This window comes from Pogoniulus pusillus, chromosome 5 (genome assembly GCF_015220805.1).
Source record: "Pogoniulus pusillus isolate bPogPus1 chromosome 5, bPogPus1.pri, whole genome shotgun sequence".
In the NCBI taxonomy this organism is placed as follows: Eukaryota; Metazoa; Chordata; class Aves; order Piciformes; family Lybiidae; genus Pogoniulus; species Pogoniulus pusillus.
Window position 1 is genome coordinate 5,743,968 of NC_087268.1, and position 22,881 is coordinate 5,766,848.

Below are 22,881 nucleotides of genomic sequence, written 5' to 3' on the forward strand. Positions count from 1 at the left end.
GTATTTTATTTAGCACTAAACTTAAAGTAATTTGGAGCACTTCATGGCTGTTCTCAGTTTAACATTAGATCCTTCTGAATCCTTATCAGTATTTGCATAGAAACCACATGAACTGTATTTTGCAAAAATGAGAGTGGGCAGGATTCCTAAGTACAGGTTTTCTCATCATTCTAAATCCAGGATGAAGGACCTTGCAGCTCAGAATTAGTAGGTAATAAACAATTTAAAAAGGCAGATGGGGAATGCAAACCATTGTTTTGGGAATAGTGTCATAGTTTTAGTGTAGAAGTCAGAAGACCCTTTCCATTTTTGTTGCAAAAGCCATATGTTTTTCTTAGAACACGTGGTGGTAATTTGGCAGAGATTCACAAAACCTTCACATAATTCTTAACATTCTGATTCAGAGGCTGAGGTTTTGTACAAATGAGTCTCACAATCTCAGATGGACCATTTAGTGGGATTGTAACAGCTGTTGTTTACATGTATTGTTCAGGATGCACATAATTTTCCATGGAACTACTCATGTTACATATTCACTGCTTCCACTAAATCCCTTTCTCAGTTCAAAATGGCCAAGTATGGTATCTACCCAAAAGTTAAACTTTTTTAAAGCTCTGAGTTTGTTGACAAAGAGCAAAGTACATTTTGATGGCTTTAAAACACTATGCCAGTACTTCAGAAAAGAACTACTTCAAAAAGCCATCCAGACACATTTGCTCTTTACTTTGAATGTGCATCATCGGTGATGTCAGTGGGACTCTAGTAAAAGAGTTGTTAATTAACTTATGTTCCTTCTTTTGGCACTGCAGAATGAAAGCACAAAATGTTGTAGAAGCAACCTGAAGAGCAAACATTAGTTTTGTTTGTTTCTTTATTAATAATTTATCTTGAAATGTTGAGGATATTTTAAAGTTATCAAATTCTTGCAACCTGTGGCAACATTTTTTAGGACCAGACCCCATCCATCTTGCTCCATCCGGATCATTATGATAAGAGTGACTGTAAGGCTTGCTCCTGCAAACACTTCTTGACCTAGCATGAGTTCAGCTGAGAGTGACAGTGTAATTTGGAGTTATTCTTTTGCAAACAGAGAAGAGAGAGGCTGCAAGCTTAGAATTGTATTTCTTTAAATTAATTACTCTTGGTTTACAAACTCTCCTGCAAACAAACAATCAGAACACAATGATGGTCCTTATATTGAGATCAAAAAGTAAAACAGACCCTAAAAAAAAAAACCCAACACCTTAAACCCTCTTATCTTTCTTTTCTCATTTAGAAGACAGCTGTATGGAATCAGTATTGAAAAAGAAGTATTTGTTTCAACATCCTTAATTTAGTAAGGCCAGCTCCTTTGTGTGTGGATGCTTCCTTTCATGTAAAGCAATACCCACCACTCATAGAATCATAGAATCAACCAGGTTGGAAGAGACCTCCAAGATCATCCAGTCCAACCTAGCACCCAGCCCTAGCCAGTCAACTAGACTCAGCTGTTTGAATTTCCCCATTTGCTTCTTTCACATAGTGAAAAGTTTTGAAGAATCAGAACTGAGATTTGTTTAACACCAGGGAAAAGCAGAGGCATTTTTAACTTGTCTTCTCCAGTGGGAGATCTCTACAGAATGCTGACAGCCATCTTAAAAACAGCAGCACACTCAATTTCTTTGGCAGAGAAAAGAGCAGGATCCCATTCTGTACAGACAGATATCTGGTTACTGCCTTTTTCAGTTAACTTTCTTTCTACATGTCCTGCTTCGTATGCCACTCTGGGCCTGTGCATTGAACAAGAGTTCACAGGCTCACAGGATGTTAGGGGTTGGAAGGGACCCAAGGAGATCATCGAGTCCAGCCCCCCTGCCAGAGCAGGACAATGCTATCTAACACAGATCACAGAGGAGCACATCCAGACAGGCCTTGAGAGGCTCCAGAGAAGGAGACTCCACAACCTCTCTGGGAAGCCTGTTCCAGTGCTCTGTGACCCTTACAGTAAAGAAGTTCCCCCTTGTGTTGAGGTGGAACCTCTTGTGCTGCAACTTACACCCATTGCTCCTTGTCCTGTAACAGGGAGCAAGTGAGCAGAGCCTGTCCCTCCCCTCCTGCCCATCCTTCAGGTATTTATAAACATTTATCAAATCCTCTCTCAGTCTTCCTTTCTCCAGACTAAGCAGTCCCAGGTCCCTCAGCCTCTCCTCATCAGCCATGCCCTCCTGTCCCCTAATCATCCTCGTAGCCCTCCACTGGACCCTCACCAGCAGATCCCTGTCCCTCTTCAACTGGGAAGCCCAAAACTGAACACAGTATTTAAGATGAGTTCTGCAGAGGTCTTGCATATGAGAAAGGGCAATACATTAAGAGTTAATTTTGAAGTGTTCTAACTTTCGAGTGCTTGACTTAAGACCTCCCTTGATATTTTTTATTAGCAAATTTCTAGAGTTAAGAAATAAATTTAAAAAAAAAAACCACACCAGCAGATCCCTTTACATACTGTGTTGATATGCACACAACTTTTATACCTGCTCCTAACAGCTGTTGTGCTAGTTTGAAGCAGGCTAGAATGCTTTGGTGAGAAGAACTAGATCACAGGCTGTGGAAGGAAAACAGTGGTGATGTCTACTTCCCTCACAGGCTTGCTGAGATGTATAGGAACAAGAAATCAAAACACAGATAACCACTCTCACTTGGGCTGCTGGCTGAGCTGCATCTCTCTAACCTCACCCTCCGTTTTGGACTAATCCACTTTGCTTCCTAACCCCCTGGCCAAACCTCCATTCTTTCCTGGGACTGGGGTAAGGTTGAGAGGGGTAGGGGGAAGGTGAAGGGGAGGTTGGGAGCCCCTCCTGGGGACTCAGGTTTCTGGGAGGGGAGTTGTGTTTCTCTATTACCTTTTACCTTGTCTATCACTGTATATACTGTAAATATCTGCTTGTCTATTGTGCCAGATGTAAATATAAGCTTCATTCATATGTCCAGAGCTGGCTGAGTCTAGTCTGGGTGATTTCAAAAGTGGAGGTGGGGTTGGGGAACACCCAAACCATCACAGCTGTGCTGCAGCCTCTCTCCTTTTATAGCTGGAAACTTTCTTTGTATTTCCAGGTTAAAATAATGCTCATCTGTTTTGCAGCTAAGGCTTTTGAGGCAATTCTACTCAATCACTGATAGCATATTTCCACTTTGCATAGAGTCAGGCTCCCCCTGGTTTTCTTTAGCTAACTTCACCAAGCTCTTTTAACGTTTTGATAAAGGAAATCCTTCAGCATCTACTTAATCAGGCCCTGGATAGTCATCTATCTCTACTGACAATGCCCCATGTGTGCATAATATGATCTCATCTACATTTTTCAGTATCAGCATTTCAGTAGCTCCTAATCATTCTGACATTGATTAGTGCCAGCAGTTAAGGTTGTTAATACTATCTGTTGACACTGCACATTTATTTATCCCACTTCTATTACTTTTAGTTCCCAAGGACATCTGATCTTTTTCCCAAAATTTATCCTGAACATTCTAAAAATCCTTCAAACAAACAAAACAGGAGAAATAAAAAACAACACAAACAAAAAAAAAAAAAAAAAAAAAAGGAAAAAAAAAGGTATCCCAGAAGTAAGTTAACTTAGTGTAAAGAATGAAAATTTCACTTAAGAAAAGTTTTGAAGAGTTAGTTACCCTTGAGTTCCATGTTTCCTGGCATGGCTGTATCACTGATTGGGAATTAGTGCTCAATTTAGCTGCCCAAGATACTTTAACACTTTTCTAAACTACTTTTGGAAACACTGGGGACTAGCAGTAGTAAAAAAGACAGGGGGAAGTAGCAGTCAATGTAACTTTTGACTGTGAAACCAGGGCAGAGAATTCTTGTGCTTGGAATGGGCTGCCCAGGGAGGTGGTGGAGGCACCGTCCCTGGGGGTGTTCAAGAAAAGACTGGATGAGGCACTTAGTGCCATGGTCTAGTTGACTGGATAGGGCTGGGTGATAGGTTGGACTGGATGATCTTGGAGGTCTCTTCCAACCTGGTTGACTCTATGATTCTATGATTCTATGAAAAGTGAAAAGATATTTGACTAGATTTCCAAAGAGTGTGTGTGTACGTGCATAAAGTTGGAAGTAAGTTTTTCCAAGACTGTGATTTCAAAGGTGTGCTATTCTTCAGTTTCAGTAACTGTGTGGATCCATGAGGTCCACTGAACTACAGAAGGGAGCAAGAAAGAGGAGGAAAAAGCACTTCAGTGGGAAGTAAAAAGAAAAGTTGGCTCTTCACTTGATGTTGGTTTTACTGCTGCAGTACTAGATTAGACCTACTGCCATCACAGCAAAGGAAACCATTTAAGCTCTATTGTTGCTACTTTCCTTACATACAGCTCACCCTAATGGATTGCTGCAGTATCACTCTCCGACCTCAAAAGACAAACTTCAAAAGGTCTAAACCTCATCAGGTTGGTAGATTTTTTTTTTTTTAAATCACAAACCAAGGCAAAGAAATAGTTATAGATGAAAAATGTGCAAAGTTAATTTTATCCAGGCTTTTTATTACAGAAGGAAAATACACTCAAGCTGCCAAATACATCTGATATTTTCCTCGTTTGACACTTAAATCATTACATGGCTTTTAAGAAAACAACACAGAAACTGAGAAAAAAATATGTTTTCAAAATATTTGGGGGTTAATTAGGTAAAGATGGTGATGGAAGGATGGAGGATAGTGATTATGTTCTGAAAAGAATGAAAAAAATCTCAAGTTAAGTTGTGGTGCAATTTTCAAATGCATTTTCTCACTCCACATTGTCTAAAACTATCCAGGAGACACTGCCCCACAGTTTGGACAGGTTATCTTGTAAGCAGCAGCACCTGCACTAGGCTGGACGTTAGGAGGAAGTTGTTGGCAGAGAGAGTGATTGGCATTGGAATGGGCTGCCCAGGGAGGTGGTGGAGGCACCGTCCCTTGAGGTCTGAGAAAAGCCTGGCTGAGGCACTTAGTGCCATGGTCTGGTTGACTGGCTAGGGCTGGGTGCTAGGTTGGCCTGGATGATCTTGGAGGTCTCTCCCAACCTGGTTGATTCTATGATTCTATGTAGTTTTGTTTTGTTTTGTTTTTTTGCTTTACTGAGTTCTCTTGAGTGTGTAGAAAGAGCTAGAGAGAACAACTGATCATTCTGGGATGTATCCTAATTAATTTTAAAACAAATATTCCCTTAGGTTTCTTCTGTGCAAACAATCAGTTTTTGACAGCTGTATAGACAGCCTGGTGTTTTTAGTGGCTTCGTTACATTAAAGCAGTCTTGGCTCAGTCTGTCACCTTAAGCTTTTCAGTTATTATCACAGCCTCAGTAAAGCTTCACTGAAAGCCTTAGTCTTTTGGTTCACATATTCATTAAAGATGTCATCAAAATCAACCCCTCATTAAGATCTGTTGAGTAAGGCTTGTGCTGCAAGAGAAACGTGGCACTACATCTCTATCTGGTGTGAATCAGGCGCTTAATGCGACTATCTACTGATTGCTTGTGGCTCCTTATTAACAGGTGTATGAAAGGAAGATTAATCTTAGTAGAACCTCAGGTTAAAGAAGCAAATCAGAAGAGGCATATTTGTCTTTCTTATGAGTGCTAGAATAATCAAGAGAAAAAGCACAGAAATTACTTCAGGACAATCCTAGAAATAGTCTCATGCATACAAATTATCACAGAATCAACCAGGTTGGAAGAGACCTCGAAGATCAGCCAGGCCAACCTAGCACCCAGCCCTAGCCAGTCAACTAGACCATGGCACTAAGTGCCTCAGCCAGGCTTTTCTTCAACACCTCCAGTGATGGTGACTCCACCACCTCCCTGGGCAGCCCATTCCAATGGCAAATCACTCTCTGGCAAGAACTTCTGCAGCAGAATTCCTTTTGCCCTAGTGAATGTACCCAAAAGAAGGCAGATTATTTGTGCCAAATAAATGCTCCTTTATTCCCTCCATTGACTCTAAGCTGCAGCTGTATAGGGGTAAAGGAGGGTAGTGCACTTTAGAAGGCTGGTTTGTAAACACTGATGAAATGAATGCTTCCACTAATCACAATTTGCTTCTCATTTGCAGTATTTTCTTTGCTTTACAGCCCAGCTTTACCTGACTGGGCACATCTACAAATCTTTGGCTGCAGCCTAGGTTTTGGAGAATTTTTATATCTAGGAACACAGAGCAAAATCTTATATTACATTTAACAGCAGAAGTTTCACTGGATCCTTTTAAAAGGAGATAAAAGATAGATAATAAAAGAAAACAAGAGAGCAGGATTTGCCTGTGAAGGTTGCAGAGTTGTTACAGGCCTGGATGCATTCCTGTGCAACCTCATCACAGTGTATCTGAGCTCCACAGGTCCCATTCAGTGATTCTGTGGTTATACAGGTGTTACTGGAGGTTAAGTCCTGAACTTATGCAGACCTAAGCAGAGTTAGATAAAACCCTTGAATACCTCTACTGACTTAAAGGACTCAGTGTAATCCTCTGATTACAGTGCCTCACCTCTTTCAGTTCTCACTTTTCTAGCAGCATGTCAGCTCCTCTTTTCAACTGCCCCAGCACAAGGGGCAGAAGTGATTTTGCAGTAGAAAATGACCCCCATACTCTCCAGCTCATTCTTTAATAATTTAGTCAGAAGTGGCATCCATCATTTTCTGCTAAACACCTCAGCACAGGTCTTTATTAGTTGAAGTTCTGACAAATAAAAGTACTCTTAGCTTTCCAGCCATTACCTACCAATAGTTTTGCCTCTACTGAATACACAGTTCAGTATTTTCCTGCTCCAGTCTCTGCCAGCATGGAAATATTTCTGGTCAACATCCCCTGTGAATTCAGGGACCTGAGATAGTGCTAACAACAGCAGCTTTGTAACACAACTCTTTTCCTTCATTGAGATTAGCACTACCACACTGACCACATGCCTTTGTCTGTGTCCAGCATTTTCAGATGGAGAACCTTTGCTGTTCTGGTTAGTTCAGTTCTTAAGATGTAACCAACACTGGACAAATATTTTTGCTGTTTGGGTGGCCTGCCCAAATCTCTCTGACAGGTGTGAAAATTAGGAATCCAATTAAAAGTTATAGTATATTCTCATCCCCAAGGATGAAAATATGGCACTTGGTGCCATGGTCTAGCCTTAAGCTCTGTGGTAACAGGTTGGACTTGATGATCTATGAGGTCTCTTCCAACCTTGGTGATACTGTGAAAGGAAAACTGGGGGAAAAAACCCAAAAAAACAAACCCCAAAGAATTTAATTAGCATCCACTTAAGGAAAAGCACAGAGAACCATCAGAGAGTGTCCTAAAAGTTCAAAATAATCAGAGTAATCAATTTAGAAATTACATTTGGCAATTAATTCCACAGAGAGAAGAAATCTCCTTTTTTTTAACATTCAGAAGTTGGACACCTTTGCTAATATTGACTGATGTTGCAAAAGGAGAGGCATGGATGGTCAAAAAAAAAAAGTGGCCCAGAATGCATTTATAGGTCAAGAGCAAGATCCTAAATTCTGTAGGCATTTTGCTGTAGCCAAGGAAAACTGTGGGCTGTAATGTCACCAAGACATTCACCTAACACGCCCTAATTAGGAGAGTGCCACCATTTGCATCAGCTCCCTTGACCCATGATTTAGAGAGACATCCTGATTAAGGACAGTTTAGAGACTGTTTGTATACAAAAGTGTTGAAACCACCTGGCTAGCAAAGGCAATTGTCCTGGTTACTGTTGGTACCATCTGTATGTCGTAACCGCTGAAGGTCATCAGCTGGGAACTGAATTCACAAGATTAAAAAAAACCCCTCAGACAAATAACCCTGCAAAAAGGAAGATCTTACACTTGTTGTATCTTCTGTTTGCTAGACTGATTAGGCAGGATAGGCCCATTGTAGTGAATTTGTGCATATCCTGGTGTAAGAGAATGCGCACAGAAAGTCATTGTGAGAAGCAAGAGAGTTAGTGCAGGGATGGTAAGCGGCAGAACCCAGTACTTTCATGAGGTCTTTCTGATGATTGAGCTGGGAAAAAGAAACAACTGTCCTTTGGACACACTCAGCAGGAAAAATTTTGACCTCAGCATATCTCTCTTTGCTGCAGCTGCAGACAAGTTGTGGCCATCTCACTGATGTGATTGAACATGCATTTCATATCGGCGGAAGCAGAAAGTGCAGAGCCCAAACCCTTCAGAAATTCTGCTGTTGATTACATACTGCAGACTTCACCTTTTAAGTATGTCTCCAGCAATGAATATTCTGTGTCCTGTCTGATGTTTGACAAGCTGCTGGTATTTGATTTTCATAAACTCATTTGAAATTCAAATTTCAGCTGAATACTTTGTTTAGGTAAAGATTTACTGCTCTGCAGTGCATTGTGTGGCAATGCTTATGTGACAAATTTCAGGTTACAAAGTGGGAACATTTTTTCCTTGAGAACTCTGAGGAAGTCCTCATGTTCTGTAACAGTAAAAGTGTTGTTTGGGTTTGTTTTTTGTTCTGCCACCATTTGACTTGGAAGCAGTTAATGGTATTTGTTCAAAATGTTCAGGGTAAAAAAATGTATCTAAGCAGACATCAAATTCTCAAAGTGCATTTCTCATAACCTAGAGGTAGTCCTGAAACAGGCTCTTTCACAGCTTGCCATTCAGCTTTCTCTAAACAGGTCAAATGTTATTTATGTTACAGCTATGCAGTGGCACATGAAGGAAGAGATTGAATGTGTGCACATGGCAGGAGCTTATTATCTGTTTTCCTGTCCTACAAGGATAGGAGGCCAGACCCTTGGATACTGTTGGTGCCCATTCCTGATTTTGACACTGAGTGGTTGTATGATCTTGAATAATTAATTTAGCCACAACAAATTAGAAGGATTTTAAGGATTTTAAGCAAAGGCTTTTAATTATTCTTTGAAGCAAGTCTTTGGTTTGAAAGCTGGAGAATAAATCTTATGAGGAGAGATGGAGGGAGTTGGGGCTGTTTAGTCTGAAGAGGAGGACACTGAAGGGAGACCTCATCATTGTCTACAGCTACCTGAAAGGACATTGTGGAGAGGTTGGTGCTGGTCTCTTCTCACAGGTAAATAGTGACAGAACAAGAGGGCATGGCCTCAAACTGTGACTGTGTAGGTTTAGACTGGACATCAGGAAACATTTTTTCATGGCAAGAGTGGTCAGGCATTGGAAAGGGCTGCCCAGGGAGGTGGTTGAGTCACCAACCCTGGATGTGTTTAGAAGTCATTTGGATGTAGTGCCTGGGGATATAGTTTAGGGTGAACCTTGCGGAGTAGGGTTATTGGTTGGACTTGATGATCCTGAGTGCCTTTTCCAACCAGAATATTTCTGTGTTTCTGTGAAAGCTGTGTATGCTGTACACACATCCAAACTAAAATCTCATCAGGGATTTAGCAATGCCAGATGAGCTGCATGTGAAGCAAAGCAACGGTAACTAAATGGTTCTGCAGCCAATCTACCTTCAGTTGTGCTGGATTATTTCCTCATTCAAAAAAAACCCCAAACCCAAACCCTATTTTTTTATTACAAAAATAACTCCATAAAAGTGACATCCTTTTATCCTTGAACATTCTAAGAAAGAAAACCTGTGTAGTGAAAATGGATGTGAGAAAAGTGCTTTATTTTGGAGAGACATTTTAATCAGTAGGACAGAAAAAAAGGATTATTTTCTTCCTGTTGCATTCAATTTCCCACACAATACTTTGTGGGCACACGGCTGGGGCCATAACCTTAATTGTTCAAAACTATTAAGCAAATTCATCTGTGAATTTATTTAGAAGTACATCAGGTTCTCTAATACAGTTCTGAGCTTTGGAAGTTCACAATAGGTTTCACATGAGAAGCATGAGACCAATGCTGGCAGTCAGTTTATTTGCTTAGGTTGGGACAGGGGCAAGAAGAGGAACACTGCAAATGTTTACTCTGCATAAAATAATTTAATCACATCCATCAAGTCTGTGAGACTGAATCGAATCACAGAAGCCTGTAGCATTGGTGAATTGCTGGTTATTCACTTCACAATTATGGGGAAACATTAGGGAGTAACTTTTTATTAATGCTATTAATGTAATGATTTTAAAAAAATATTAAAGGTCAGTAAGAATTACTGCCTGTAACACCTAGAGGGAAATTAGATTGAAATTGTTTTGTGTGATTCATGCTTTTTTCATTAGCCTTCTCAATCTGCTGTAAAATCTGTACAGGTGTAAAAGCTGTGGGTGATCATTTAATACACCAGGCAGAGCATTTCAAATGGGAATTTATACAGTAAAACCATCTTAGTATGCATTCTCTGAAAGACTGAACTACTCTCTGAGCCTGGGAATTGCAGACAATTCAGTAAGTGGTCCCACATCTAGCAGAGAAAGAAGCTTTAGGGGCAAACCCAGGTCTTCCACTGTTTCACCTTTTAGAATTGTAATTCCATTATGCTGAATTAATTTGCTATTAAAATGCCACTTTCAAAAGTACCATTTGGTGAAAATTGTTTAATTCTAGCATTCTGTCCCATGGAATATTCCTTCTGGACAAATTCCCTATCTCAATAGCACTCTGGAATATTTGTGTTATTCTCTGTATCAGTTTTCATAAAGCTGCCTAGGTCATCTGAAAACATTTTAAGTGTTGGCAAGGGCACAGGTAAGAGCTTCATGAGCAGCATTACAGAGCTGGAAAGGACTAAATTTAGTTTTCAGAGCTCAGTTGCAATGTGTTGGAAATCAGTAAACGTGTGGGGACTTGTAAGAGAATCAAGCAAGGCTTTTGTCAATGCATTGTTACTTGCAAGAAGAGATCTGAGTTCCACAGAGAATCAAGCAAGGCTCTTGTCAATGCATTGTTACTTGCAAGAAGAGATCTGAGTTCCACAGAGAATCAAGCAAGGCTTTTGTCAATGCATTGTTACTTGCAAGAAGAGATCTGAGTTCCACAGAGAATCAAGCAAGGCTCTTGTCAATGCATTGTTACTTGCAAGAAGAGATCTAAGTTCCACAGAGAATCAAGCAAGGCTCTTGTCAATGCATTGTTACTTGCAAGAAGAGATCTGAGTTCCACAGAGGTGCAGTGGGCACTCTGGGTTTGTATCTCACTGACTTAATTAAAAAACCATGGTGGGTTCTATGTAAAAATCACACTCTTCTTTTTTTTTACCTGCTTACCTTGCAATTTTAGCCACAAACTAGCTAATTTTTAACTTGCTACAATAAATGAGCCTGCTGAGTAATTTTCCTTTTAACAATCCCTTTAGGCTCTCACAAACAGGCTTTTGACCTGCTGAATCTCTGTGTCTGAACATAATATTATACAGGCAAGTTTCAATGGCTTAGTCATGGAGGGCTCTCTTCTATATTTTGATTCAAGCCAGGGGTCTGCAAGTCACTGATGAGTATTGGAGATAATATTCTTAACATGATACCCAGGAATGGAGGTTTCAGCAGTGGTTCTCTTTCCATTTTTTGGTTTCCATTTTCACATATATTTAAGACAGTCTCTTTTCCTTTCCTTCTTTTTTTCCCTTTCCATTCATTCATCAGTCGCTGCACCGTTCATGGGTAACAGAATTACTTTGATATTACTAGACACAGTCTCAAGTTGTGCCAGGGTAGGTATAGGCTGGATATTAGGAGGAAGTTCTTCACAGAGAGAGTGATTGGCATTGGAATGGGCTGCCCAGGGAGGTGGTGGAGGCACCGTCCCTGGGGGTCTTCAAGAAAAGCCTGGATGAGGCACTTAGTGCCATGGTCTAGTTGACTGGATAGGGCTGGGTGCTAGGTTGGACTGGATGATCTTGGAGGTCTCTTCCAACATGCTTGATTCTATGATTCTATGATTCTATACAGTTTTGTTCTCTTGGGACATTTAAGAGACAGAGCATTTCACACGGTACTTAATATTTGCTGACAACCTATCTGTAAATAAGACAGATCTTACCATAAAACCTGGGAATGAAAGGACACAGCCTCAGGCTGCGCCAGGGGAGATTTAGGCTGGAGGTGAGGAGAAAGTTCTTCACTGAGAGAGTCATTGGACACTGGAATGGGCTGCCCGGGGAGGTGGTGGAGTCGCCGTCCCTGGGGCTGTTCAAGGCAGGATTGGATGTGGCACTTGGTGCCATGGTCTAGCCTTGAGCTGTGTGGTAAAGGGTTGGACTTGATGATCTGTGAGGTCTCTTCCAACCCTGATGATACTGTGATACTGTGATACTCTTCTTTTGTTAAACACGCAGTGAATTGAGCGCTCCTTGAATCTGAAATCACCTTGGAAGAACAGCAAGCCAGGAGATTTGAAATGGGCCTAAAAAGAGCCTCTTGGAGACGAGCCAGAGTTTTATCATTTGAATCCTACTGCTTCTTTCTGCAGTATCACATAGTACAGTGCCACGACACCATAGAATGACAATGAGATTAAAAGTAATTGGGCTGTTCTGACTGTGGTGTGATTATATAGAATGATAGAATCAACCAGGTTGGAAGAGACCTCCAAGATCATCCAGGCCAACCTAGCACCCAGCCCTAGCCAGTCAACCAGACCATGGCACTAAGTGCCTCAGCCAGGCTTTGCTTGAACACCTCAAGGGACGGTGCCTCCACCACCTCCCTAGGCAGCCCATTCCAATGCCAATCACTCTCTCTGGCAACACCTTCCTCCTAACATCCAGTCTATACTTCCCTGGCACAATTTGAGACTATGTCCCCTTGTTCTGTTGCTTGTTGTCTAGGTAGACATCAAATTTAAATATTTGCATAAATTCAAACAATAGGGGAGACAATACAGTGCCTGAACACTGTTCCAAACAAACCAAATTATGCTACTTCTAGCAATAAAATTGACTTGCCATTTTTATATTTCAATTTGAGACTACTTCTGGGTGTAGGTCTTAGGCTTGCTTGCAAAATAACAAAAGAAAACCAACCAAGAATATTTTAGTCCTATGCATGCCAGAGGCTTTTGAAGGCTTTCTGAATGTTCATTTTAGTAATACAAGAATAGTTTTTCCAGAGGGTAAAAATGAAAATTAAAAATAGCATTCTCTTCTTTACAAGGACCTTTTACAAGGACATGCAATGATAAGACAAGGAGCAACAGCTTTAAACTGGAAAAGGGTAGAATCAGATGAGATGTGAGGATCCTCACTGTGAAGGTGGTGAGGCACTGCATCAGATTCTCAGAGAGGTTGTGGATGCTCCCTTCTCTTCCAGGTTCAAGGCTTGGTTGGAACAGGCTTTGGACAACCTGTTGTAGTGGAAGGTGTCCCTGCCCACAGCAGGCAAAGTGGAACTAGACGATTTTCAAAGCTCTTTCTAACCCAAACCACTCTATGATTGGGGTTCTAACCCAAATCATTCTATGATTCAGCCCTCTTCCACATTTCACAGTTCATGCCTATCCTCTTGTAGTGGTTTGGGTGTTATCTGCCCCCACACACTTTGGAAATCACCCAGACTAGACTCAGCTGGCTCTGGAAATATGAATGAAGCTTATATTTACAGCTAGCACAATATACAAGCAGATATTTACAGTATATACAGTTATAGACAGAAATAGACAAGGTAAAAGGTAATAAACACAACTCCCCTCCCAGAAACCTAAGTCCCCAGGAGGGGCTCTGAACGGCCCTTCCACCTTCTCCCACCCCTCTCAACCTTACCCCAGTCCCAGGGAAGAATGGAGGTTTGGCCAGGGGGGTAGGAAGCAAAGTGGATTAATCAGAGAGATGGCAGAGAGGCTAGAGAGAGAAATGCAGCTCGGAGCTCCCAAGCAGAAGTGCCTTATGTATGTTTGGATTCTTGTTTTTATACATCTCAGCAAGCCTATGAGTGAAGTAGACATCACCTTTGTTTTCCTTTCACAGCCTGTGATCAATTCCTTCTCACCAAAACATTCTAGCTAGGTTCAAACTATCACTCCTCTGTAACCATCACCTCACATGGACAACCTTGAGAAGTGGGCCTGACCTGGACAACCTCAAGAAGTGTAGATGATCTTTAAGGACCTTTCCAACCCCAAACATCCTATGATACTGTTATTCTATTGTTAAGCCTTCTTCCACACCTCACAGTTCATGCCTTGCCTCTGTATGCATCATCTCACCTGGACAACCTCATGAAGTGGGCCTCATGAAGTTCCTACACCTGGGTCAACGCAGTCTTTGGTATCATATCAGTATAGACTGAGAGATGATGTGAATGAGAGCAGCCCTGCAGAGAAGGACTTGGAGGTACTGGTTCATAGAATCAACCAGGCTGGAAGAGACCTCCAAGATCATCCAGTCCAACCTAGCACCCAGCCCTGTCCAATCAGGTAGACCATGGCACTAAGTGCCCCATTCAGGTCTCTTTTTGAGCATGTCTTCTTTCAACACAGAGGATATTTTGCCAGTCACTGCATTGCCCCCTTCAGCAGATAAGTTAAATGAGGTGCTTTAGCCAGCATGATTTGTTCAAATAAATCTCTTCATTGTGCTATTTGATCTGGGCATTATGTAATCAGCTTTGATTAGAGGTATTGCTATCATCTGCTGTGCTTGTAATCAATCAATCACCATTTAATTAGTTTCCCATGGTAACACAGCAGATGCCACCAGGTGATGCCGTTTGCCATTAGCTGGCTGTTGGAGTCTCCTCCCACCCCAGGTGCAGCCACTTTGCCCTCCCTGCCCACTCCCCTTTATATTCTGCCCCAGAAGGTCAGAAGCCCCAAGTTAGGCCCATTGTGGGCCAAGGGATCCTCTGCCTGGCGTCCCTGGTGAGTGCCCATGGTGTGCACCGGGTGAATTGGTGGAGGATTTCAAAGGCCGGGGGGCCTGGTGGCCCCCCGGCTGTTAGGGTTAGGCTCAGCAACCATTGCAACGTCCAACATCTTCCACGGGTGCTGGGTGTGTGTCCTTGCTGGAGCTGATTGCTTTTGTAGGGTATTTTAGCTGTTTGAGGCTCTTGCCTTGGGCTCTGAGATGGCTGCAAGAATGGTGGTGGAGAAGAGAAGCTCTTTGGGCAGAGTGAGAGGTAAGCAGGGAAGAGCAGGGGGGAGCAGGGACTGCTTTAGGAAGGTGAGGTGTGGTGGAGAATCAGATTGTTAGGGACTGGAAGGGACCCTGAAAGATCATTTAGTTAGGGTTAGCATCAATGACCATTGCTATAGCATGCATGGGTGCTGGGTGTGTGTCCCAGTTGGAGCTGAGCCTTTCTGGGTGATGTTTTAGCTGTTTGATGGTCTTGCCCTTGAGGTGTGGCCTCACGAGTGCTGAGTACGGGGCAGGATCACCTCCCTGCCCCTGCTGCTCACACCACTTCTGATGCAGGCCAGTAGCAGCAGGCTGTTTCCTTCTGCTGTCTGCCAAAGTATGCCTGTTTTGGAGCAAATTACCTGAGCTTTACCCAGGAAATTTTCTGAAGTACACAGTAATAGAAATCAATATCCCTGAGGCAAGCAGCAGGCAACCAACTGCCAGCTGAACTTTGTACAGTTGCCCACAATCCTCTGAGCCTAATGAGCAAGTGAATATTCCACTCACCTTATCGTCCATCTTAGTAGTAAACATCTCACTATTGTGGCTGTAAGGATACTGTGGAAGGCTGAGGAAAAAGTATTTTACTCTCTAAGAATGCTTACAGTTGACTAAATTTTCTACTCTACCTCTCCACCCTCCTCTCTTCTGTGTAGACTAATCCCTTCTCACCATTAGAAATGAATTGTCAGTCACCGTTCTGACACCAAACACAACTGCCTAATTTTGCCCTTGGCTCCCTGAAGAGTCAGTGGATGTAGGCACATCCAGAGGTACATCAGTCTGTCAAAATTGGAGTCAACATCAGAAGAGTTTTTCTTTCCTGGTAAGCACATGGGCTTGTTTGTTATTTTTGTTGTTGTTGTTGTTATTACTGCTACTAGAACCTTGCTATGTCCCTTAGCATGGTTTTGCTAATTCTTATGTTGTTGAAAAACTCCTGGTGAACCCACAGTGAGGTCTTATCTTTGCTTTCTGTATTGCACCAGAGAGGTTTCCTGTTCACCCGTGCTGGGCCCAGTCCTGTTCAACATCTTTATTGATGATCTGGACGAGGGGATTGAGTCCAGCATCAGTAAGTTTGCAGATGACACCAAGCTAGGAGCAGGTGTGGATCTGCTGGAAGGTAGGAGAGCCCTGCAGAGGGACCTGGACAGGCTGGATGGGTGGGCAGAGGCCAATGGGATGAGATTGAACAAGGCCAAGTGCAGGGTTCTGCACTTTGGCCACAACAACCCCAAGCAGCGCTACAGGCTGGGGACTGAGTGGCTGAGAGCAGCCAGGAAGAAAGGGACCTGAGGGTACTGGTAGATAGTAGGCTGAATACTATCCTTGATAGCAGTGTGCCCAGGTGGCCAGGAGAGCCAATGGCATCCTGGCCTGTATCAGGAACAGTGTGGCCAGTAGGACAAGGGAGGTTATTCTTCCCCTGTACTCAGCACTGGTCAGGCCACACCTTGAGTGCTGTGTCCAGTTCTGGGTCCTTCAATTCAAGAGAGATGTTGAGGTGCTGGAAGGTGTCCAGAGAAGGGCAACAAAGCTGGTGAGGGGCCTGGAACACAAACCCTATGAGGAGAGGCTGAGGGAGCTGGTGGTGTTTAGCCTGGAGAAGAGAAGGCTCAGGGGGGACCTCATTGCTGTCTACAACTACCTGAAGGGAGGTTGTAGCCAGGTGGGGGTTGGTCTCTTCTGCCAGACAACCAGCAATAGAACAAGGGGACACAGTCTCAAGTTGTGCCAGGGAAGTCTAGGCTGGATGTTAGGAGGAAGTTGTTGGCAGAGAGAGTGATTGGCATTGGAATGGGCTGCCCAGGGAGGTGGTGGAGGCATCGTCCCTGGAGGTGTTCAAGCAAAGCCTGGATGAGGCACTTAGTGCCATGGTCTAGTTGACTGGCTAGGGCTGGGTGCTAGGTTGGACTGGATGATCTTGGAGGTCTCTTCCAACCTGGTTGATTCTATGACTCTACTAGTTACTGCTACTTTCCTCATAGTCTTCTGTCACTTAACTTTCCCTAAGACTTCATATCCAGATTTTAAAATGTCTTTTAGTTTGGGTTTTTCTTCTAATCCTTAGACTCCTTCTTGTCCTTACAATAATGAACTCTTTCCCCAGTAATTCTGTGGTGAAAGTCAAATTGGAAATAGCCACTTCACCAATAGCTCCTTCTAGTTTTCTTAGTTTGGGGGGAGGTGAGGGTGAGAGAATGGAATCACAACAGAGCAAGGGAAAAATAATTTAAGAACTTGTTGGAATAACTGTGCCTGTCCTAGGAGACTTCAGGGTGCCTCAAAGCACTGCTGACCTTTACAGCATGATCCACTGCATGACCAAACTGTTGAACTGTGCCCTGGTGTGAGCTTGGCCCTTCCAGCTGTTGCTTTCCCTAAATGCCTTTTGGGAGCTGGTCACCAGGTAACATTCTGAGGGTCGTTACCAATAGGTATTTGGAACACAGATGCTGATTTGGCTACTTATTTACATGCTGATTTGCCTCAGTGTGGAGGAAGCTTCTTGGTTGTGTTTCAGTCGTATATAAGGTTGCTGTACTTCTCCGCATTTGTTTTTCCAATAGGTTTTGGTGACTCCATGTTAGTCAGTAGGTGAAGTCTTTTGTAGGCTTTGACAATCCCTTCTCTTCCTAATATTTTGTAGCTTTTTGTGGCTAAATAGGCCTGCATCTCATCTCTTCCTGAGGTTCACCGTGTACACATTATTGACATGAACCTTAACAGTAGAATCATAGAATCAACCAGGTTGGAAGAGACCTCCAAGATCATCCAGGCCAACCTAGCACCCAGCCCTAACAAATCAACTAGACCATGGTACTAAGTGCCTCAGCCAGGCTTTGCTTGAAGACCCCCAGGGACGGTGCCTCCACCACCTCCCTGGGCAGCCCATTCCAATGCCAATCACTCTCTCTGTGAAGAACTTCTTCCTAACATCCAGCCTATACCTACCCTGGCACAACTTGAGACTGTGTTCCCTTGTTCTATTGCTGGTTACCTGGGAGAAGAGGCCACCCCCCACCTGGCTACAATGCCCCTTCAGGTAGTTGTAGACAGTAATAAGATCACCCCTGAGCCTCCTCTTCTCCAGGCTAAACAGGCCCAGCTCCCTCAGCCTCTCCTCATAGGATTTGTGCTCCAGGCCCCTCACCAGCTTTGTTGCCCTTCTCTGGACATGTTCCAGCACCTCAACATCCTTCTTGAATTGAGTGGCCCAGTAGGCAACAGGACACATCTATACCTTTCCCAGTCAAAAGTACTTTAACCATTGTGGCCTTGACATCTAACTTTACCCTTTCTTGGTGGTTATAGTGGCCGTGATATGAATCAGGCTTAATGAATTTCTTTCTACTGATAGCTAAGAAACCTTAGCTAACCAAGGAGGGAAAAAAAAAACCAGATTCCAAGAGACAATGCTGGATGTAACTTGTGATCTTTTGATGATTACAGCATTGATGTCTAAAAAGGGGCCTGAGAATCCACAACACCTCAGAGCTTAGTTGAACAGCGTTTGATAGATGTTTTATAGTTCAGGTGTTCCAAATTATTCATTCTATGCAATTGTAAATATTGACCTTGTTGATTTTTGACTGGGGCAAGGAGAAAAGTTATTGAAAATGGTGCTTTTAAATGTTACACTGGTATATCTGTGAGCAGAGTTCTACAGGGAGATATGTCAGGTTAAACAGATGCAACTGAACTGGATGAGGCACTTAGTTCCATGGTCTAGATGACTGGATAGGGCTGGGTGCTAGGTTGGCCTGGATGATCTTGGAGGTCTCTTCCAACCTGGTTGATTCTATGATTCTAAGACCTTCAAACTTTAGCACAGAGGGATTTTATGGGTATGGGTTTTATTCCATGGAATAGTGAGCCAGGGCAAGAGCTGGTTCATAATTTCTTCCTCAGCAACCCAGTGAAAAGCAGTGTTGAGAGAGCTGGTAGAAGGAGTTTGGAGTGCTAAAAGGAAGTATAGCAGAAAGGCAGAAAGAAATATGCACCAACATCTTGTACTTCAATATTTATTTCTCTCTCCTATCTAGATTATTTGAATCAGGTTAGGATACATACACTTTTTTATTTCCCATTTATAACTCTTCATTTTTTTCCTCCTGGTGAAGTCTCCAGATTTTTTAGCATGTCAAAATATCTACAATTTATGCAAGATCTTGTAAAGGCAGAAATGTTTTTTGGACTTGCACTACCAATGATTTCAGCTTCTGCAAAGTCAAACTTGCACCTATATGCACTTGAAAGTCTCCAGTCCCTTGTAACCTTGGACGAAATCTTCAGTGTGTGCAACGACTGTACTCAGTTGTAGACTTGCCAAGCTGTCTGGGAGTAGCTGCTGTATTTTTAAGTGTGTGGTAATAATTTCACAGTATCATCAGGGTTGGAAGAGACCTCACAGATCATCAAGTCCAACCCTTTACCACAGAGCTCAAGGCTAGACCATGGCACCAAGTGCCACGTCCAATCCTGCCTTGAACAGCCCCAGGGACGGCGACTCCACCACCTCCCCGGGCAGCCCACTCCAGTGTCCAATGACTCTCTCAGGGAAGAACTTTCTCCTCACCTCCAGCCTAAATCTCCCCTGGTGTAGCCTGAGGCTGTGTCCTCTTGTTCTGGTGCTGGCCACCTGAGAGAAGAGAGCAACCTCCTCCTGGCCACAACCACCTCTCAGGTAGTTGTAGACAGCAATAAGGTCTCCCCTGAGCCTCCTCTTCTCCAGGCTAACCAATCCCAGCTCCCTCAGCCTCTCCTTGTAGGGCTGTGCTCAAGGCCTCTCCCCAGCCTCGTCGCCCTGCTCTGGACACGCTCAAGCATCTCAATGTCCTCATATCAGTCTTGAATAATGCATATGTCTTTTGCCAGGGTCTATAACAGTATGGTGGCATTCATTGGGCATGCCTCAAAATGTTTATGGAAAAATGTATTTCCACTTGTGCTAGTTTGAAGCAGGCTAGAATGTTTTGGTGAGAAGAACTAGATTACAGGCTATGGAAAGAAAACAAGGGTGATATGTACTTCGCTCACAGGCTTGCTGAGATGTGTAAAAACATAAGTCAAAACATAGATAAGACACTCGGCATCACTCTCACTTGGGCTGCTGGCTGAGCTGCTTCTTACTCTGTAACCTCATCCTCCATTTTTGGGACTAATCCACTTTGCTTCCTAATCTCCTGGCCAAACATCTGTTCTTCCTTGGGACTAGGGTAAAGTTGAGAGGGGTAGGGGGAAGGTGCAGGGGTGGTTGAGAGCCCCTCCTGGGGACTCAGGTTTCTGGGAGGGGAGTTGTGTTTCTGTATTACCTTTTTACCTTGTCTGTTTCTGTCTATAACTGTATATACTGTAAATATATGCCTGTATTTTTTGCTAGCTGTAAATATAAGCTTCATTCATATTTCCAGAGCCAGCTGAGTCTAGTCTGGGTGATTTCCAAAGTGTGGGGGGGCAGGGAACACCCAAACCATCACACCACTCTTCACCAAATCCTTAGTTAACATTTTAATAGTAAGTCTAAAAACTTATCAAGTGGGAAGAATACATAGACAGGTAAAAAGTATTTTGTACTGGGTTTGGTGTGTTTTTTATTTTTCAATAATACAGCAAAATAAAAGCAGCTGTATTAGGAAGGCTTTTTTAATATCAAAGAAAAATCACTTAATTTAAATTTCATGGACCTCTGTAATTCTTGTTGGTGAGTATAGCTAAGTTGAAGGGATACTCACTAATTCCAGAAGCAGAAGAGAAATGCTTTTCACATTTTTATTTCTACTTTGTTCATATTTTCATATTTAATTTGGTGCTGCATGAAGACCTTATGCTCATTTCTTAAATAACTGGCAGCATTTTTAGGAATTATACTGTAGGAACAATAAAGAGAAAGGAAGTTTCAACTCAGTAAGAGATATCTTTCATTCCTGGTTTGTTTTTAAAGCATGCTCCAAATCTCTCCCTTTTGGTGTCTTTGGCTTTCTTGTTTAGAGGTAGTTGATAATTAATATTCCACATCTTGTCCTGACATGGGATATTTATTCAGATATGGAAGTAAGGAAGTCTTTGTGGGCCTCACAGTATAAACACTGTCAGAGCAACCACAAGACAGGTCCTAAAAGCTTCCCTTAGTGAGTTTTACCCAAAGCTGATGGAAAGTCTGTGTACTTTGAATACATGACCTTGCATTTGAATTAGCAGTAGTACAATAATGTTAGGCATTACAGACATCATAGCAATCTACTCTGTGACTTTCAAAATAGACTAGGGGCTGCCTGCTTTCAGGGGGACATTAGTTTGACTTAGAATCATATTAACACTCTGCATTTCTGTGCTGTCAGAACACGGGGACATAACAATATTAGAAAGGCTATACTAGCTCAGGCCAAATCTGACAGAGGTATCTGACATTCTGCCTCTGACTGGAGCTGAAAGCAAATGTCTGTGGTTGTGAAAGTATGATGTAAAAGAGTGCAGTCTCAGATAATGATCTCTTCTCTTGTTTGCTTCTCTCTCCTTATCTTTTGCCAGGCAAAATGTCCATGCAGAATGGTTTTCTTTTGGAAAATGTGATTTGACAGAATTGAGACACAGCATGGTAATGTGTTGATTTAGTAGAAGATTAGAGTGGAGAACAAGCAGACAGGCTTGCAGGCTAAACTGGAGTCCAATGGCTGCTGAAACTTAGAACCAAGATGCACAAAAGACAAGCTGAACCCTTCTAAAGTTGCCTGAAGCAGAATGCATAAGCTTTAGTCTTGAAAAGGAAACTGAAGTCTTTGATCTTTTATCTTGAATGGACAGCTTTGGTCTTTTGCCTCTCAATGGCTTTTATATAATAATCTGCTCCCTTCTTAGCTTGACATTCATATGCTTCTTTTTCCAACAGTGTAGTTGCTAGAGCTTGTGTTTGTGAAGCAGCATGAATCCTGTTTATACACAGACTTTTAATTCCAAGGTTAGTCTCCTGTCTTGCCTTATTTACTCATGCAAATGGTAACACAGAAGATGCTGAAGATGGGTGGTTGATTGAGGGAAACAGAGGTAGAAGCATCAGTACTAGAGATGAGATGCAGTTTTCAAAGGATGAAGGTTAGGAGTTAATGTTCCTTTGGACTTCTAGAGGGTAAAATCACTGAAAAAAAAAACAGAGACACAAAACAGTGAAAAGGAATTAAAGAGGTATTACAGAAACTGGAAGTTCTGTAGACACTTTGGGGGGGGGGGGGGTGTAAGTAAATCAGCAAATGTTTGTTTTCCTAGAAAACATTCAGAAATTATCTAGCAGTAGAAAATAAATCTTTGTGCAAAAAAGGTAAAACTCTGAGATCCACTGGGAAACCTAAATTGAAGTACCCCCAGTCTGTGCTGTTAGGAGAAAACAAGATGTGCTAGTTTGAAGCTAGCTAGAATGTTTTGGTGAGAAGGACTAGATCATAAGCTGTGAAAGGAAAACAAAGGTGACGTCTACTGCCCTCATAGGCTTGCTGAGATGTATAAAAATTTAAGTCAAAACATAGATAAAGTCGCTTCTACTGCTGGGAGCTCTGAGCTGCATCTCTCTCCTAACCACACCCTCTGTTTCCTTGGCTAATCCACTTTGCTCCCTAACCCCCCTGGCCAAACCTCCATTCTTCTTTGGGACTGGGGTAAGGTTGAGAGGGGTAGGGGAAGGTGCAGGGGTGGTTGAGAGCCCCTTCTGGGGACTCGGGTTTCTGGGAGGGGAGTTGTGTTTCTGTATTACCTTTTACCTTGTCTATTTCTGTCTATCACTGTATATACTGTAAATATCTGCTTGTCTATTGTGCTAGCTGTAAATATAAGCTTCATTCATATGTCCAGAGCTGGCTGAGTCTAGTCTGGGTGATTTCTAAAGTGTGGGG

General features: G+C 42.6%; 1 protein-coding gene across 6 annotated transcripts in view; it reads left to right on the forward strand.

The window, feature by feature from the left end:
• The first annotated feature begins 7,983 nt into the window (after positions 1–7,983).
• Positions 7,984–22,881, forward strand: part of PRPS2 (phosphoribosyl pyrophosphate synthetase 2) — a 49,698-nt gene continuing 34,800 nt past the window's right edge. For 4 of the 6 annotated variants that reach the window (XM_064143978.1, XM_064143973.1, XM_064143974.1 and 1 more), the window contains exons 1-3: positions 14,644–14,736; positions 14,902–14,993; positions 15,652–15,821. The gene's annotated coding sequence lies outside the window, so the exon portion shown is untranslated. Of the gene's footprint in view, positions 8,217–14,643; positions 14,737–14,901; positions 14,994–15,651; positions 15,822–21,529; positions 22,083–22,881 lie in introns of those variants that run through there. The other 2 variants (XR_010302412.1, XM_064143972.1) reach the window with 2 other exon arrangements.